Source organism: Nesoenas mayeri, assembly GCF_963082525.1.
Source record: "Nesoenas mayeri genome assembly, chromosome: 4".
NCBI classification, from domain to species: domain Eukaryota; kingdom Metazoa; phylum Chordata; class Aves; order Columbiformes; family Columbidae; genus Nesoenas; species Nesoenas mayeri.
In genome coordinates, this window is record NC_137540.1 from 35,511,450 (window position 1) to 35,530,931 (window position 19,482).

A 19,482-nucleotide genomic window follows, 5' to 3' on the forward strand; every position below is an offset into this window, starting at 1 on the left:
CATCCTGAACAGTTTAGGTTACTACTTCTCATTCCCATCTACTCTTTCTTTCTTTCACTTACCTGCGGATGCTGATACTAATTTATAGGAAGATGTCAGTGTCACAGTCCACCTTAGAATTCCAGAGACAGATCTTAAACATGTTGATGTGGAAGTGGGGAAACCATTTCTACAGCAATTGCTGTGCAAGTATTTTGTTTGTTAAAAGAGAGAGACATCAATTTCATAAATAGGCAGTGCTCTGAAGGATATATACTAAATAATTTCCCATGTTAGTGCCTGGGAGGTCTTGTTCCTCTAAAAGTTATACCAGAAACAGGTAGTTTTCAGAACTACATTTTCTATGCCAAGAAAGTCAGAGGAGTTTTTGGACTGAAACATCTGAGTGGCATTCCTACTTCATTTTAAAACCAGATAAATATTTAATTACAAGGTAAGGCTTAGTGGAGGCATATATACAACTAAACCTCTTGCCATTCTTTGATTTAAAGCATTCTTTAAACCTTTTTACTAACAGTAAGTAAAAGAGAGGAAAAAAAAGCACTGAATGACGTTTCTACCTTACACCACAAGGTAGCAGTAAAGGATAAAAGGAAAGAAGATTAAAAAGTAACCACTAAAGGCCACAAGGGACAGGGAAGGAGGCAAGAAAAAAACCCAGAAGCTTAAGAATTTTGATAAATCCCTTGCAGCCTAATTACATACACACGCAAATGCAAGGACGTCTAACTTGGTGTAAATTACATATTAATCAGACAGGAAAAAAGTTAAAGTTATATCTGGATGTGATTTCGGAGAGACATCCAGCTGCAGTCCTCCTTTTCTTGGCAAGTCTCTGGTTTTAGAAATTCATGGTGTTTGTTAGCCTAGCTAACATACCATCATCACTGTTCAGTAGGCCAAGGTCACCTGCAAGAAAAGCCATTTGTGGTTGGCTAGGCCTGACCGAATTGAGTATGTTTACTGTTGCATTTTGGCCTCACAATAGGAGAGCAGGGAAAGTAATCATACTCCATTTTAACAGACATATGATCTAAAGACCATGTTTCAGGATTTCCAGTATTTTCAAGTGTATACAAAATGGAAGACGTTAAAGTTACATCTGTCTGTTACTGATATCAGGTATTTGCGGTAACCAAAATTAAACAGACTTTGCAGACCTGCTCCAAATGGTGTCTTTTTGTCCCCACTTATTAGCACTTACTTACAGACAATGATGTCAAAGCCCGAGACCTGAACATCTCATTCTCGACCTTTAAATTACATTACACATTTAGCCACCAGATGGCAGATAGTCCTCATCAGACTAACTAATAATAAGATTCAGAAATATTAAAGGAGTTTTAAGGTTTGTCAACTCTGTTATCTTAGGTAACTTTTGTTAAGCGTGCTATTTTGCCTACATCAAATAATATCCTGTCTGATCAGACAGGGCAGAATATTTTCTTATTCTTTTCAAATGAAACTTCTTAGTACTTTTGCAGTTGCTCTGAATAACTTCAGTCAAAACACTTTTTCCACATAAATGTGTATCATAACATTTCATCTGTCTACCTTTGTGTCAATGAGTCAATAAATGGCGGGATTTCCTTGACAAAAAGAAGAAAAAGGTCCAGTACCTGCAAAAGGAGGGGGAAGGGAAGAATTCATGGCAAGGCATAGGTACTAATAGTGCTCAGTATCTGCTAACTACTCCAGAAGCCAATGCACGTGGACTTGTTGCTTTTATAGTTCTGATTGGTTAGTAAATCACAATTTCTGATTTTTAACATGTGTATGTCATCTAGCTAGCATTACAAAGGATCCTTTTCTGAGGTGATTACTCACTTTTGACTATTTTGTTAAAGATGGGAATAAGATTTGCATCTAGAGATGCAAAGATATATAATCTTCCATAGATTGTTATTAATAATATAAAGGAGTATAGCCATACAGTGCAATGTTGAGAAACTGAATATATGCTTAATCAGAAAACCTCTCTTAGGCAGATAGGTTGTATATCACAGTAATATATGAAGCTTCTCTCAGAAACTTCTGCAGATATATCAAGTATATATACAGACTGGCAGTATGAATTTCTGACAATGACCTGTTATTTTCTTTACCATCCTCAGTTCTCCAAGTGATGGTGAAGAAAATAACACCCTCTTCAGTTTCCCAAGTGATTTCACAGATACAACTAGTATCAAAACTATTTTTATGACAGCACAGTTGACAAGAAGAATCATCCTGGTCAAGCAGGCAAGCAAATGTGAGCTTGCAAATGAAAATTATTCTGGTAAATAAATCATAGAAGACCAGAGACAAAGGAACAAAAAGACATTTTCCTTCTCATCCTGCTGTTGTACATTCTGTGACATAAGTCTTTCAGGTAACTTTTCTCCAAAAATGAACATCCAACACATGTTGAAATACAATGGGCCAGGATGCTCACTCCTCTTTTTTCATTCCTGTTTCCTGCAGCATGCTAAGTGAAATACTTCACTGAGATCCTACACAGTAAAAAAATCAAGATAAAAAGTACATGAACTATCTTACTACTGTTCTAGTGTTTCTACAAGTTAAGGAAATGTATAGCTTTCTCTATGGGTTTCTTTTTCTCAAAAATTCTGAAAAGATTGTGAACCTTAGACAACTACGAGTAATATTGTCACATAATTAGAAGTAGTTCAGCATTTCTCAGTGCTCATAAAAGCATGAAAGAACGTGGAAATCCCTGTTCACATAATATGGATATTAAAAGGTAGAGGTATCCAATGTCAAACTATTTACCATTCAGTTACGTCTTGCTGATGCAGACCGCTTTTTTGCATTCTGGAAAAAAAAAAAACAAAAAATAAAAAACAACCCAACCAGCAAACCAACCAAAACAACAACACCACCACAAACAAATAAACAAAACAAAACAAACCCAACAACAACAAAAAAACACCAACGTAAGGGAATAAAGACTTTTATTATGAGTCTTCCTAAAGCAACTTGAAGAATTTTTAGCTGCAGTGTGTTAGGAACATTTTCACTGCAACTATTCAATATTTATTATTCATGGTAGGGGTGACTGAAATGTTTTTGAGTAATACATTATTGAAGATTTTTTCACTGGTGTTAGCTGAATTATTTACTTTGAACTTTTTTTGAGGTAACATTTGTCTTGCTCTCAATTGTGTCATTCATTTTATACGGAAACGATTGGTTGAAATAACCACTGGCGGATCTAAACTTAGCAAGTTAGTTGTCCTTTAGGCAACCAAATAGTATTCAACTCTTGAGGTCTGTAAGGAACCGAAACCATGTCACTCATTAAAGGAACGATGAATATAGTACTGCTCTGCTCTCTCAGCAGCTCAAGTCACCAATGACTATGGTCTCAAATGTCATGGGATCACAGAGAAGTAAATTAGCTGCATGGTTAGTTCAAGGCATGAATCAGTAATGAGCTACATCCATGTATTTAGATGTTTGTATCCAGCATGTTTGATCATATGCAATTTTATATACAAGAGGATTTTCACATAGGAAGATATTTCGCAATGAATGACTCTTCACACTGAAAGTTAGGAAACAGTTTTTACCCTTTGTTGAACCAAGAAAATGTTACACAGATATATCACAAATACTGTTAAAATTACACAGTTCTAGGTAATCAACACATTCCCCAGTATATTTAAAAGGGTGCCAAGTTTTTTTCTGAAACATTTAGAAGCAAATATGTTTCAGAAAGAAATGTATTTCTGGACCTGTTGAAGGTTTTCAAGGAAGTTTTTCATATACAATTCAGCATGCACAAACCAGGATAAGAAGCAGTTCTCCCTCAGAGCACAGCCTGAGATAAGATAAAGGACAGAATCTCAAAATAAGTGCATTAAGGAGTTATCCATAATGTTAGTTAAATTCTAGAGCCAAACCCCTGCCTTAATCTAAAGGATATCTTTTCTTCACTGATGTCTTCTAGAAAGAAATACAAATATGGTGTTAATTTGAATGTTGCATTGAAATAGTTCATTTAAATTTTACTTAATCTGGCACAAGTAAAGAGTGGTTTTGGAGGTAACTAGTTAATGAATATAATTTCATGTGTGAAATTCAGTAACTGGAACATATACTGGAATAGCAAATAGATTCCTCATGCCAGGAAGCTAGACACTTGCTATTTCAGAAAACCTTCAAAGTGCAGGAGTATGTATCCTTAAAGAAATTATACAAGGCGGGTTGGGAAAGGTACTTAAGAAAACCCAGCTAAATAGCATCCATTTTGCCTCTCACTCCAAACATGATTACCATGAAACACTGTATTTTTAGCAGCTATATTCCTATCATATAGTTGTTGAAAATGAGAAGCTGGTTGCTCTTATCCAATCTGTTCACCTGCCTTTCATAAAAAACTTAAATCCAAATGAGGTACTACATTTTGAAGTCTCTGACATCAAAGGTAGTTAGATTAGGTCACTTCTCTATGAAAATAAAATATCCTAATTCCACTCACATTGGGCTTGGACAGAAGTAGATGCAAAATTTCCAGAAAATCAGGAATATTTCAGTGTGTTGTAGCATCTTAGGAACATATGGGTTCGTCCATATGTGTCTTTCTTGCAACTCTCCCCAAAGAAGCCCATGTCAGTGGCTTTCTAAAATAGTGGATTTTTTGGTTTTTTTTTTAGTTGGAACATTCTAGAATAGAAGTCCCTGAATAAACACGTCTCTGAAATTAAAAGGGTTCTTTTGGTGTCTATAACTTATCCTATAGCTTGCAAAACTACAAATTGAAACTCCTGTTTTTGAGAGTACAAATTAAAAAAACACTCTCACTGACATCCAGGTGTTTGCTTGGATATTCCTGAACAACGTGACCCCAGAGATGAAGGACATTAGGTGGAATTATGCTGACTTTACAGATTAATTCCTATTATCTTATTCATTATATGACCAGCATTTAAAAGAATATATTTTGTCAGGTTTCAGATAATTTCTGTAATAAAAACTCTGAAATCACCCTGTTGCCCCACCAGTCTTCAAAAATGGCAAGAAGGATGACCCAGGAAACTACAGGCCAGTCAGCCTCACTTCCATCCTTGGAAAGGTGATGGAACAGCTCATTCTGGATGTCATCTCCAAGCATGTGCTGGAAAAGAAGGTTGTCGGGAGTAGTCAGCATGGGTTCACCAAAGGGAAATGATGTTTGACCAACCTGATAGCCTTCTATGATGGTATGACTGGCTGGGTAGATGAGGGTAGAACAGTGGACATTGCCTACTTTGACTTCAGCAAAGCTTTTGACACCATCTCTCACAACTTCCTCATAGGGAAGCTCAAGAAGTGCAGACTGGAGGAATGCACAGTGAGATGGATCATGAACTGGCTGCATGGCAGAGCTCAGAGAGTTGAGGTCAACGATGCAGAATCTGGTTGGAGGCCTGTAGCTAGTGGGGTTCCACAATGGTCAGTGTTAGGTCCAGTCCTATTCAACCTGTTCATCAGTCACTTGGATGAAGAGACTGAGTGCACTCTCAGCAAGTTTGCTGTTCATATGAAACTAGGTGGAAGGGCTGACACACTAGAAGGCTGTGCTGCCATTAAGAGAGACCTGGACAGGCTAGAGGACTGAGCAGAGAAAAACCTAATGAAGTTTAACAAGGGCAAGTGAAGAGTCCTCCTCCTGGGGAGGAATAACCCCAGGCATCAGTACAGGTTAGGGGTGGACCTGCTGGAAAGCAACACTGCAGAGAAGGACTTGGGGGTTCTGGTCGACAACAGGTTTGACCATGAGTCAGCACTGTGCCCTTGTGGCCAAGAAGGCCAACGGTATCCTGGGGTACATTAGGAAGAGTGTGACCAGCAGGTCGAGGGAGGTTATCCTCCCCGTCTACTCCGCCCTGGTGAGGCTGCATCTGGAGCACTGCACCCAGTTTTGGGCTCCCCAATTTAAGAAGGATAAAGAATTACTGGAGGGAGTCCAGTGATAGGCTACAAGGATGATTAGGGGCCTAGAGCACCTTTCTTATGAGGAGAGACTGAGAGCTGGGTCTGTTCAGCGCGGAGAAGAAAAGACTGAGAGGGGATCTCATCAATTTTTATTAAATATCTGAAGAGTGGATGTCAAGAGGATGGGACCAGAATCTTTTAAGTGGTGTCAAATGATAGGATGAGGGGCAACAGGCACAGGCTGAAGCATAGAAGGTTCCATCTTGAATACGAGGAGAAAGTTCTTTACTTTGAGGGTGACAGAGCACTGGAACAGGCTGCCCAGAGAGGTTGTGGAGTCTCCTTCTCTCAAGACCCACCTGGACAAATTTCTGTGTGATCTGCTCTGTGTGAACCTGCTTTGGCAGGTGGCTTGGACTAGATGATCTCCAGAGGTCTCTTCCAACCCCAACCATTCAGTGAGTCCAAGAAATAAGAGATATAATTGTAGCTCCACTAGCAGATGGTCTGTTTTCAGCCATTACAGCTTCACCTGGCATAGCCTTGCTTAACTAAAATTTATAAACCATCTTCAGAAGGATCTCATGATGTCCAGCTTCTGCCATTTAGCTAGATATTCACAGCATCAATCCTATCCAATGCTGAGCCTGATCCCTGTGTCTAACTATAGAGAAAATAAACTGCTTTAACAGAACTTTTTCTTACTTTTTCTTACTTTTTTCTTACTGCCACTTTGTTATGGATATACCACACAATGAGAACTTGTTAAACTAAAATTGCAAAAACATACCTAATATTTTATGTAACAAAGATTAGGAAATTGAATCAGAGGACAATTTTTAAAGCTTGAAGTCAGTCTAGTTTAATGTTCTGATCTCGCGAGTGGTTTTCAAATAAAAGGGTCAGAATTTTAAAGGGCACTCAGCACCTAGTGTATCCTTTGAAAATTATGAGAAGTGCCAAACATCTTGGGGAGGTGGAAACAACGACAAAATAAAACAAAACAAAACCAACAACAACAAAAACCAACAACATATTTAAGCATTACTTTACAAGCTTCAATGCAGGTATTCAACTTCTAAAATTCTGGCTAGCCTTCTTAAAATACATAGTTAAATAAAGTGTTAATTTTTTGTCTCTTTACCTAGGAAACTTTCCATTTCACTCCTGGATACATCTCCACCATGTTTAAAATGAATGGTAGAAAGTGTGCCAGTGCAGCATTATTTACATATCCCAACAATGCCATTCTGTTCTGAACACACACACACACACACACACACACACACACACACACACACACAGAACAGAAACATTTCTTATATGCTTTGACAAGGCAAATCCTTTCTGAGACAGAAGGCAGGCTTTTAAACGTGCACCTACATATCTCCCAAAAACAGAGTTGGACCATCTACAAGGACTCCATCCGAGTGAAAAATAGAGCATCTACGTCAGGCAAATCCTATTGAACTCAATTTATACTGACCATCTATTCATATAGAGAAAGAACTGTAACTATTAGGTTATTTTTAATACAATATTAATACAAATGATAGCTTTGCAGTCCTTACCATCTGTCATACCAGGCTGCATATACTTTTTCCACAGTGTCATATTCTCATTCTGGCAAATAAAAATGTGTTTCCTTCATAGGAACTGCCTGCACTCTGCTTCAAAAGATGAAAAAATTTAACAGCCTAACACTGGTATTTAATGCATTTTGAGACACAAACTACACACACAAACTAATTAAGCTTTAGACACAACTTATAGCAAAGTTGTCTTATGTCATTTGCATATTTTTCTAGAAGGTGGTTTCATTTCTTTCCATTTAACATTATCAGCAAGTAACAAAATTTTACCCTGGAGCACAAGCTGTCACAGTTTTCCTAATAAAATTGTATGTGTTAATTTATTTCTGTGACACATTAGAAACATATTCTGAGAAACGTATCTCCCAGGAACTTGTAAAAAAGTAAGAAGCTGTATGAGGGAGTAGTCTGTCAGAAAATCCTGGAAGGGACTTGCTATTTTCTTCTCTCATTTCAAGGTCTAGAAAGAAAACACTAATCAAAATGTTATAAGTTATATCATAATAGGAACATTGAAGAATGGTTTGGATAAATCAGAAAGTAACTTTCATTTTTTTCAGTAAGTTCCTACAGGGAATTGGAAGTGAAAACAAAGTTGTAATAAAGTAGATTGCTGTAGATCTATGGGCTTCTGCAGTTATCGGCATCCTTTCTCAGTAAGCCTACAGCTTCCACACAATACAGTTCACCATACCGGTAGAACAGGTGTGTCAAGCTCATTTCACCAATGTAATTTTAGGACTGTATAGGTGTAGGAGTAGTTACATTTATACATTCCTAAATTAACATTCAGCCTTTTGAAGGCAACCGCGAGGCTGATTTGGCTCCTGGTGAAAGGAGTTTTACATTCTACAGTGTAGAATCTAGAAAGCCCAAGATTTTTCTAACTTTTTTTCCATTAGCACTATTTTTCTGTGCACCATTTCCCTAGCTTGTCCTAGGTAATACATCCAAACCAGACTGTCAGTTTTTCAAAACACTTGGCCATGTCTCATATCCTCAAGAACCACCAGGCTTTGATTTGTAAAAGGCACATATTTTCTGACTTCTATGGGTCTGTCCAGCTAGCAGAAGTGTTGGGGAAGATGGGAAGAGCCTGTTCTATAGGACTACCAGAGAATGCCAAAGCCACTTAAGTCTACGCCTCTCTGTGTATTTTAATTATATCATTAATGGAATGATGTAAAACCTAGCAGTACTAACAGAAAAAAAACAAACCAAAACAAAACAAAACAAAATTACTCTTTGAAAAGGCAGTGGTAACAGATATTATCATAGTGTTCTATATTTAGAGTCTCAATGTTTGCTCCCAGGCCTTAGAAACACAGAGCTCACACTGATTTAAAACAAAACAAACAGAAACACCACACAAAAGCATCCCAACACACCAGTATTTCTTTGTCCTTCTTCTCCCCTTCCTCTCTCAGCATAGACAACAATTTTGTTTATAAGTCTCATTATTTGCCTATAACAATTTAAGCTTCCTATGACCCTGACCTTTCCATAATGTATATGGTCAGCACTTTCAAGTTTACCAGCAAATCTGCAATAACTTATTTATTCACTTCTTCATAAACAGCTTCTGAAGTACTAAATGAACTCAAACCATAAAGCAGTAAGTCAGCCCCATTCAGGATTACATTTCTTGGGCTAAAGCATCTACTAATTTAGAATAAATACGGAAACAGATATCCTCTGGTCTTTCATCAAACAATTAACATGTTTAGTCATTCTTTTGAAGTGAAACCATGGCTTTAGGACATTTCTATCATGCTCTGTTGTTTCAGATAATAAATATTAATACTCCCATGCATTTTATGTTATTGGCACAAATGCTAGAAACTAACCATTTAAAACTCACAGAAATGTTAATACACCTGTCACAAAAGTGTCAGTATAATATCTATTAAAAATATGAATTTATGGTGCTTCTATATTTAGTGCTCTGCAGCAAAGTGCATGAAAAATAATCATGCACTGAATATTAAATTGACTTTTAAAACCCAACGGAATACTATTCCTCAGTGGAGGCTAGTTGGAGTATCTGTCAAAATGATTTTTAGTTAGAAAATTGGATGTCTTAACACTTAAATTATGTCAGGAACAAATCAATTCTGGGGAAAAATCCAACACAATCTACACACAAAAACCACACACAACAACACTTTAAAAGGAAAGAGACACACTGATATTATAGCCCGGTGAAAAGGCACTCTTGTGAGAAAAAGACAGGAATTAAACCTATGCTTTCTCAATATGCGGCATAATTATTCAGCTGTTAGACACTTTAGGATGGTTTGCATGCTTGTATTTTCCCCCCTAAGCCACACAAAAACACAAAGGATTTGATTTCTGTTGATATTGATTAAAAAAAATACTGTCAAAATATCTCAAAAGTGTTTGCAGCCTTCTGTTTGAGCTACAGCACTAGAAATACTGCTGGGTTTCCATGGCATGAGCAGCTTTTCATAGGCCTGCCTTAGAATAATTATGTGCTCCTACAGTGAAAAATTACATATTTTGTAACTTTGTATACAAAGCTACCGAAAAAAAAAAAAAAAAAGGACAAAAAAAAAAAGAACCAGAAAACGAGTGCTGGTTTCACAGACACAGCTAGCATTAAAAAAAAATTAATGAACTCACATAATTGTGAGTGTATATGTGTGATTTATAAAGGGATTAATGTGTAAAGAACTGCCCACAATTTCTGGTACTGCTTGATATAACTCTCAAGGTACAGTCCACTGGTGTGGATCTGCTTTATCAATTTAATGTTTCTGTCTCAATTTGTCACAGTTCCAATGGTTGAACATTTTTATATCAGAGCCTAGTGCAAAGCCGAACTGTGTGAATAATGGATTTTTCATTTTGTTGGCTGAACCACAAAAAAAAAGTCTCGGATCAAATGGAATATTTCATTTTCTGTTTGGGGTTTTATTGCCAAATTTTCCCCTTTATTATGCAAGTTTTGAAACAGATGTTTCTTCTTTAATTTTTTTAAGCTATCAAAACAAATATTTTGGCTTAAAAAAAAAAAAAATTACAATGCTTTCAGTTCCCTGAAGTATACATCAGATCAGTTTGGGATTTATATTGATAAGTACTTTGCCTGGTTTTATTGCTGAGAAAGCTTCTCTTTTCTTTCTGCCACTTGAGCAAGCTCTGGGCATGAACAAAGACAAATACAAATCTTCGTCCAGTAATATCTGTTGCTTTAAGATACTCTTCTTTTTTTTGACAACTTATTCAAGATAATTTTGTTTGTTTCCTTGTTTTATTTGTTATCCAGACAAATGCAAATAAATTTTGCAGATTTTAATGCCTTAGTAAAATTAAGCTTTCAAAAATTCAGAATTTACAGAACTTTTCACAACTCAAAATTAAAAAGATCAGTGCACTGCTTATTTGGAGGGGGGAATAAAATCCCTCTTAGAGGGATGAGAAGGAAGAAGTGATATTAACACTGCAGCTTTTCACATCTGAGGAAGCTTTCCAGCCACTGGAGATTCATCCAGACAAGCTATACATTTTGAGATACTTCAGTTTCTGCAGAGTCATTTTCTACTAAATACAGTGTTTCTATGTTTATTACAGAAAGATCAGCAAATGCCTTGAGCAATTTGAGTTGACACCCAGCAATTTTCAGGAAAACATGTCAGTTCTAAGCATCTGAAAATACAGCCTTGTTTTTATAAAACTAATCTGTTGGCAACATAGATCTATAATCAACACACACGCTGCATCCCAACATGTTAAAAATCCCCCTAAAAAACTGAGAGATCTTCCAATTTGTTGTATATTGCTTTGTGCTCACTCCCCTTTCCCATGTCTCTCAATGCATAATTCAGGGGACACAAGTCATTTAAACAACTGGACCTCAACTCTGACTAGAACCCCTTAGAACTATTGTTGCACAGGTTATCCATTACACTAATAACTACTAAGCGACATCAATTCAGTTTCAAAGCAATGATCAATAGTTACTACAGATTGACTGGTTGCGAGCTCTGTAGAAAATAGATTGGCATATTTGTTCCAGTCAAGTATATATAGCATGCTGTACACGTTCGTAGAAAAAACTTATGTCTATATTTAAGAAGCAGATGAAGAGTCAGAAAAATAGATAAAACAAGCCTCTTTTTGGAGCAAGATTAGTTTAAGGCCCTGTATCATTCTTCTGTACAAATAAACAAAATGTGTATATACCCTTACAAATGTGTTTTCTAACAGCTGTTGCTGGTCTGGGAAAATTATATAAGTAAAACCATAACATTTAAACTATTGTTTCCCCAGATTTCACCATCATTCACTGAAAGTCTTTCATTCATAGCAACCTCTTGAGATGGATTAGTATTTTATCTTGCTATTGGAAATCATATGCCCTATTTCCACTTCAAGTTGAAGCTGAAATACAAATTCTGCTGCAGAAATACAATTCAAAACTTCCAGTATGGATATTATTTTGATCTCAGTGTAGAAGGAGCAGCCTAAGGAACATTTGAACAAATGAAACATTCCCGTGTCCATGAACCTGGACAAAAAAATCTTGATTTTTCAACCTCATGTTAGTATTTCAGACTTCTTCAATGCAGAAGAAGAGTTGTCTGTCAAATCAAGAAATCTTACAAGCTCAGAGATTCAACTTATCAGAGTTCACACCATTAGTTTTCAAAAGCTTGATGAAATTTAAAAATAAATAAATAAATAGGAAAAAAAGCTTTGCAGTATTTTAGATATTAATGATAAGTAGGGGGAAATCCCTCCACTTTTACCTGATATGAAGAAATCTAAAGGTTACACTCTTTTGCAACCGCTGCTACAGACCCACATCACAATAACTCTAGTATCAGACTTAACTGAGTAGAAGGAGAAATTCAAACGTGATTTGCTCAACCCAAGAACATTTTTCTAAAGGAAGCTTTCAGGAAGTGAATGGTGATACTTTTGCAAGATACACCTTGGGTTTGTGTCTAGAAATCTGCCTACAGAAATAGCTTCACCTGAAGACAACAGGAATGCTGGGCATATGAATTTATTTGGAGTCAGCCTCCGTTACAGCAGGACATGGGGACTTGTCTGTACTTTCAGTCAAATCTGTGGGATTTAAGGAATCTCCAGAGAGTGAGATGGTATTTTTAAAGTATCAACTGATAGGAACAACAACGTAACTAAGCAATTTTACAGATTTAGCCCTTCATGTTTGTTTTCTACAACAGAAAATGGTTGTTTGTTGCTATACTGCTTTGTCAGTTTACATTTAAGATTTCAAGCAACTGAATTTGACCTTGTTTATTTGGAGGCAATTCTGCAACTCAGATTTAATTATCAGAATAAAACCAATTTAATAGAGCTTTGTAAGCCCCTAGAAGCAGTCAGGTTAATGCTTATAAATTTTGAATGCTTATGTAATAGTCTACTCAAGTCCAACAAAACAAATTTCATTTGCTATGATGTTCAATCAATCCAGATAGCTTTTTATAACATGTTCCCATTTTGTTGGTTTGCTTCAGAGATTGACTTCTATATTGAATGGTTCACGGGAAAGAAAAAGTTCTTTACTAAATATTTATCATTTTGCCATTAAAAGAAAAAAAATAATCTTAGAATACTGAGATATTTCTTTGAGGTATTCTTACTATTAAGGCTCTTACTGAGCTAAGGAATAGGAGCATCTAGGAAATAAAACACCTTGTCCCATCCCAACAGATGAGATGACGGACGAGTTAACTCTGAACGGGACACACACCCTGACTCAACAGATGAGACCAGGTGTGAGTTAACTCTGGGTTAATTCTGCGTGGTTATGTGAAGTGAATGACAGACAATCACTCCATGGATCCAATTAAATTGTGAGTTTAACTAAAAGTACATGATGGAATATTAGTTACAGCGAATAGTGGCTTGGCAAAAGTATAACTGAACTCATCAACACATTAACAGCAAAAGTCCTGCTACGGGCAATGTATTCGCAATCATTAGTAGCTATAATATGAAGTATAACCAGAATCCAACAGCAGAGCTTAAAGATGATGTTACCCTTATCAGCTTTTCCCCTTTGTGTCACGCAGAAATCCAGGGGGAAGGGGTGGTTGGGAAAGATCGGGGCCACATTGAAGAGTTTCAGCGTTTCCCCTTTGTTTGCCGAGCTGGGCATATCAGAAGGTGAGGCTATGTGCCCTCCAGCACATCCTCCACCTCCGGCATCAGTCAGTTGGCCTGATCTGTGGCTCGTTAGCTTGTTGTTAATATGTAAATCGCAGTTCCCCCTATATGTGTTATCTCCTGTGGCTGAACGAACTAGTTTCGCAACGTTTTCAGCCATGATCCTTATCAATACGCAACACGCCTGCATACACATATACAAAACGCGACATTAGATTCACCGCTGTCACTTAGAGTAGTTTCCCCTGCTTTTCCCCATGACTTTGTTCATTGAAGGTAAAGATACAAGTATTGAAGAAGCCTTTGAATAAAAGATTTTGAACAAAAAAACTTTACCAAAGAAACTAAAAAACAAAAGCCCTCAAAGTCAGAGAGCTGTTCTTAGTTCCGAGTCCAGAAGAGGACTAAGTATTTCTCAGCTGTCCTGCTTTGACTAAAGAAAAAGAGCACCATTTACAAAGTTATAAAATCTTTGTGATAAGAAAATAAATAGAATCCCCAAACTGATAATAAATCAAAGTCGGTACTTGTACTTGTCTATTATCAATAAAAATGAAGCCTAAGTAACCAATCTTTAGGTTGTTACAGGAGAATTCTGTAGCATTTTAATTTACCCAGCTCTATAGTACCATAAAGCATGCTCATCTTAGAGAGTTCCCACGATATCTTTAGACTATTGGTCATGATATAATGTTTACCTATGTGGAACTCCATTAACCATGAAACGCTGTATTATATGAGGAAGGAGAATTCCCCTCACTCCTTATTTAAAACAAACATAACAAAGGGTAGTGAACAAAATCAGACCATTCAGGACATGAATCTATAGTTCATGATTCTGTGAAAATGTCCAGTCAGAGGTCAGTAGGAATTAGAAAAAGCAAAACACAAACTGGAGAATAAAATGAAGAACATCCCCATGCTGCTCTGCTGTGTCAATGCTGGGGTGCACAACACAGTAGAGCTAGAGGAGATACAGAAACAAACGAAGGATGACAGATGCAAGACTGCTGTTATTTGAAGTCCAAATATAGTAGGGCACAGACTGTAAAAGGCTTAAGTGATTTAAATTTCATACAAGTCAGCAAATCAGGAGCAGTTAACAGAAAGTGATCTCTCATTTTATCTTCAAATATAAGAAATCTATACAACTAAAACAACCTAGGAAGCTCAAAAAAACCCTAAAGACATCTTTTCATATAATGTGCAATTAACCTACAAATTCTTTGTCATGGAATTGTGGATGCTAATGTTTCATAAGATTTCAAGAAGTCACGGCACAGTTTCATGGTGGAGACAACTTTGTAGTGTGATATGAAGATTTCTTTTCCCTGGCTAAGGAAGATTTGAGCCACAAACTGTTGAACATTGGGAGAGTATACTGGAAAAGCATTCCTATATACTTGAATGACTATGTGTTTACTCTTCCCTGCACACTACCTGATGGCTGTAGTCAGAGATGTTCCAGCTTAAATGAACTTTCCGATTGATCACCAGTTCTTAATGCAACTCTCTGCCTGCTTAGCAAATCTACTTTGGAGTACAAGCATGTAAATGTGGGTGCCAGCAAGCTCAATTCAGAACCCACCTTAAAGCTTAAAGCTGAGCAAATAAACCTCTGTGAGACCAGACTCCACAAGAAGACCCTTCCAGCAGCAGCAGTACATCAAGACCCAAGCACATGTAAGAAAGCCAATACAGATTTAGTCTATACTGCACGTGTTCCATAAGTTGTAGTTTACTACACATAGGAAACTATCTTTAGGTTTGGAGTCAGAGGGCCTTAAATAGCTGACAATAGTATTTGTAGTTTATAATAACATTCTAATTAGTCATTCAAAAACACGTGTCAGTACAGGGTTTATTAATGTTTTGGGAAGAGAAATATAGCTTATATTCCTTTCTGTTTCATTAAAATAGGTAACAGCATGAATAATTTTGTATAGTCAACTGTTACACAAAATAGAGTTGTTTCTGAAGTCCAAAGTCACTGAATTTTGTGGAAGTGAGATTAACATTTGACCATAGTAGGCAGGCAAGGAACAAACTTGATAGGGATAACAACAATGTCAAGCTGAAGCCCTCTCAGGAAAGCATCAGAAGTAGCCAATCAACCAAAAAAAAATTTAAATAGACTTTTCAAGCAATAGGAAGCTAACCATTTCTTCCATAATTTGGTTCATTAATCTATATATACTGAGGTTGGTTTTTTCTTTCAACAGCATTCAGTGTTAAAAGGTGCTACTGATGGTAAAACACTCTACAAACCCTGTAAATTCTGGTGAAATGCATTTGTTATGCAACTGTTTAAAGTGCAAGCTTAGCTGCTTGGAAAAAAAAAAAAAAAAAAAAAGGAAGGCTTTGTTAAATAAGCTAATATACTGTGTGATGGTAGTAGTTGAAGAAGGTAGCATTTGTCTTGTTTAGGCTAGGAAGTTCAAAGACCTCACACTGAATCTTTTTACAGTGTGTGAACACAGTTTCTTCCAATTTTAGTTTGGTTTTTACTACCATGATGACTTGTGATTAAAATGGTGGGAAAAAGAGTCTCTGCACTGAAAACAGAGATTTAGAAAAAAAAAAAAAATTAAAAATATGTGTTAGGGGAACAATAATAACTTGAAGAAAGAAGAAACTAGTACATGTGCTCCCAGTAACTTCTGTGAACATAATCAAGTAAAAAGCCTGCACTGCCACCAGAAAGTTCCCTTTCATAGTTAAAGTCAAAAGGAGCAAAGTTGGGGAAAAGAAACAACAACAACAAAAAACTCCTGTCTTTACTTGTCAGCAGGATGGCGGGTGTTCTTGCTACTCGGGTTTATCCTAGTGTTGTTGAGGTTAACTGTTCACAGACACAATTTAAAACAAACAAACAAACAAACAAACACAAAAAACAAAAACAAACAAACAAAAACCACAAAAAACCCCAAACAAACAAACAACAACAACAACAAAACAACAACAACAAACCACACCACTAAAAAATATCAGACTTTGGAAACTGCTCTTTTTTAAATGGTGTGCTAAGTATTCCTGATTTTATATGGAGCATGTTGCTTGTGTTGAATGTCTTAAATACGAACTCTAACACTACAAAAAAACCACTGCAGTACACCTATACCAGGCTGGCAAATAACACACAGTCTCCACACTATAACAAAACCATTTAAGATTGCATACATTACAACTATTTTAGGCAATGTTCAAATAAAATGAAACAGGTTTAATTCGTTGTTAATGACTTACTACTGATATAATTTAGACTACTCATGTAATAGTTATGATGAATCCATTTACCAATCCTTGAACAGCCCAGAGCCACTATACAACTGAGGAAAAACATTCCTATAAAATATTGCTATAGACTTTGTGCTTCTGCAAGTAAATTAGGTATTTCAGAGCTAGAACATACCAAGATTACAGGAATTAATTTCATTTTAAAGTTAAAGGCAGCCTTTTCTTCTGTTGAAAAGGAAAACAGTGTAGGGGAAAGGGACCTGGGGGTCCTGGTGGACAGCAGGATGACCATGAGCCAGCACTCTGCCCTTGTGGTCAAGAAGGCCAATGGCATCCTTGGGTGTATTAGAAGGGGTTGTTTAATAGGTTGTCCTCCCCCTCTACTCTGCCCTGGTGAGACAGCATCTGGAATATTGTGTCCAGTTCTCGGCCCCTCAGTTCAAGAAGGACAGGGAACTGCTGGAGAGAGTCTAGCAAAGAGCCATGAAGATTATTAAGGGAGTAGAGCATCTCCCGTGTGAGGAAAGGCTTAGGCAGTTGGGTCTCTTTAGTTTGGAGGAGACTGAGGGGTGACGTCATTAATGTTTATAAATATGTAACGGGTGAGTGTCACGAGGATGGACCCAGGCTCTTCTCGGTGACAGCCAATGACAGGGACAAGAGGCAATGGGCACAAACAGGAGGTTCCACTTAAATGAGAGGAAACTTCTCAGTGATGGTAACAGAGCACTGGAACAGGCTGCCCAGGGAGGTTGTGGAGTCTCCTATTCTAGAGACATTCAAAACCCGCCTGGACACATTCCTGTGTAACCTCATCTAGATGTTCTTGCTTCAGCAGGGGGATTGGACTAGATGATATTTTGAGGTCCCTTCCAGTCCCTAACATTCTGTGACTCTATGACAAGATAGCTTCATTCCAAGGCCATTTTGAAACAAAAAAACCCCACCCTTTCAGCAAGGTCTCTCTCTCTTATTTCTGGAGAAAAAAAAACAGCAACAAGAATCTGCTGTAAAGTCTTTGAATATTGTGCCAGCCTTGGAAATGCTGGAACAGTGTGTAAGCATAGACAAGTTTTATTCTCAATAAGGTGAGAAATGACTAACATACATTAGAACACCATCAGAGATGTATCACAGCTCCCCCATTAGAGCTTCTGACGTACTCTGAGGATCAGAGCAGTCTGCAGCTGGGAGATGTATCTATGTATTTCCTCACTTATTTTTTAAAAAAGATATTGGTATCTCATGCTGGAACATAGCCCAGATCTTATATATTCACTGGCAAGTAACTAACTGGATACACATACACTGCTTCTAGAAATGCTTAAGAGACAGGGAAACACCAACTTTCCTTCACACCTCGCCTTGGATGCCAAAAAAAAAAAAAAAAAAAAATCACCACCCAAAAGCCAACAAATCTTCCTCATAGAAATCTTATCAAAGCCCATAGTATATTTCCATCTGTGAAAATGTAGGTTCCCATAGAAGTAAGATCTTGCACCACAAGAGAACTATGAGTGATGCAGATTGTCTTTCTTGGATCTTCTTTCCTTTAACAGTAACAAAATTTCAAGGAAAAGCTTCTGTTTATGTGTTGAATATCACACTACTTCAGTAAATAACAACAACAACAACAACAAAATGTAAACCAACACCTGTCTTCACAGGTATGAATGAGAATATTTCACTGTTTGCTCTATGTTTAAAAGGAGATATTGAATTCAAATTTTCTCTGTAATTCACAAATCAATATTTATTTTGTTCAATGATTATTTACTGTTGTATATGGATACAGTTAGGTAATACCTCATCCTTTTCAAGGTTGTTGCAACATTCTAAAGAAGGAGCAACAAGGCTTTTTTTCTGTAGATATTTGAGAATCAGGTAGGAATGGGAAGTGGCCTTAACTGCCAATATTAGCTCTAAAATTCAGAGGAATCCTGTTAAATTTGAGAAAGAATTTACAGCCATGAAGTTCTGAAGCTACAAGTTAGGATATCACCTTGTTGTTCAAACCTAGTTGCATCGCAGAAAGTTTGTTTAGCCTTGTCAAGGTTTTTTTAACTCATTATCCCTAACTAAATATGTGTATGAGAATAACACTACACAGATACTAGAGATGGGGTGGGAGGAGAGAACAAATTTTTTAACCTAAATTTTCATTTAATATACCTTTACAATTAATCTTCTGTTCTTTACATCTCTTGTTTTCTAATTGCCACATCTAGTGCGTTTAATACTTAACATACCCGTCACCATACATCTCTCAGTTAAGGTAGATGCTGCAAAACATCAGGCTTCTTTGTACCTCCCTGACACCGGAGGTTATCCTGCCAGCAGATGCAAGCAATCATTCTCATCCAAAATGAAAGAGTATGCAAGACTTAGAGAGACAAAGGGGGAACTTTATTGCTGTCTCTTTTCTTCCCCTCTCTCCCACATCTCGAGGATGTGTGTGTGTGTGTCTGAAGACAAAAGAGGGGAAAAAGCAGCAAAGAACACCATGGAAACAGCCACAGCAGAAACAGTCATGGGCTCAGATCTGATTGCTTCCTTATTAACACAGATAAAC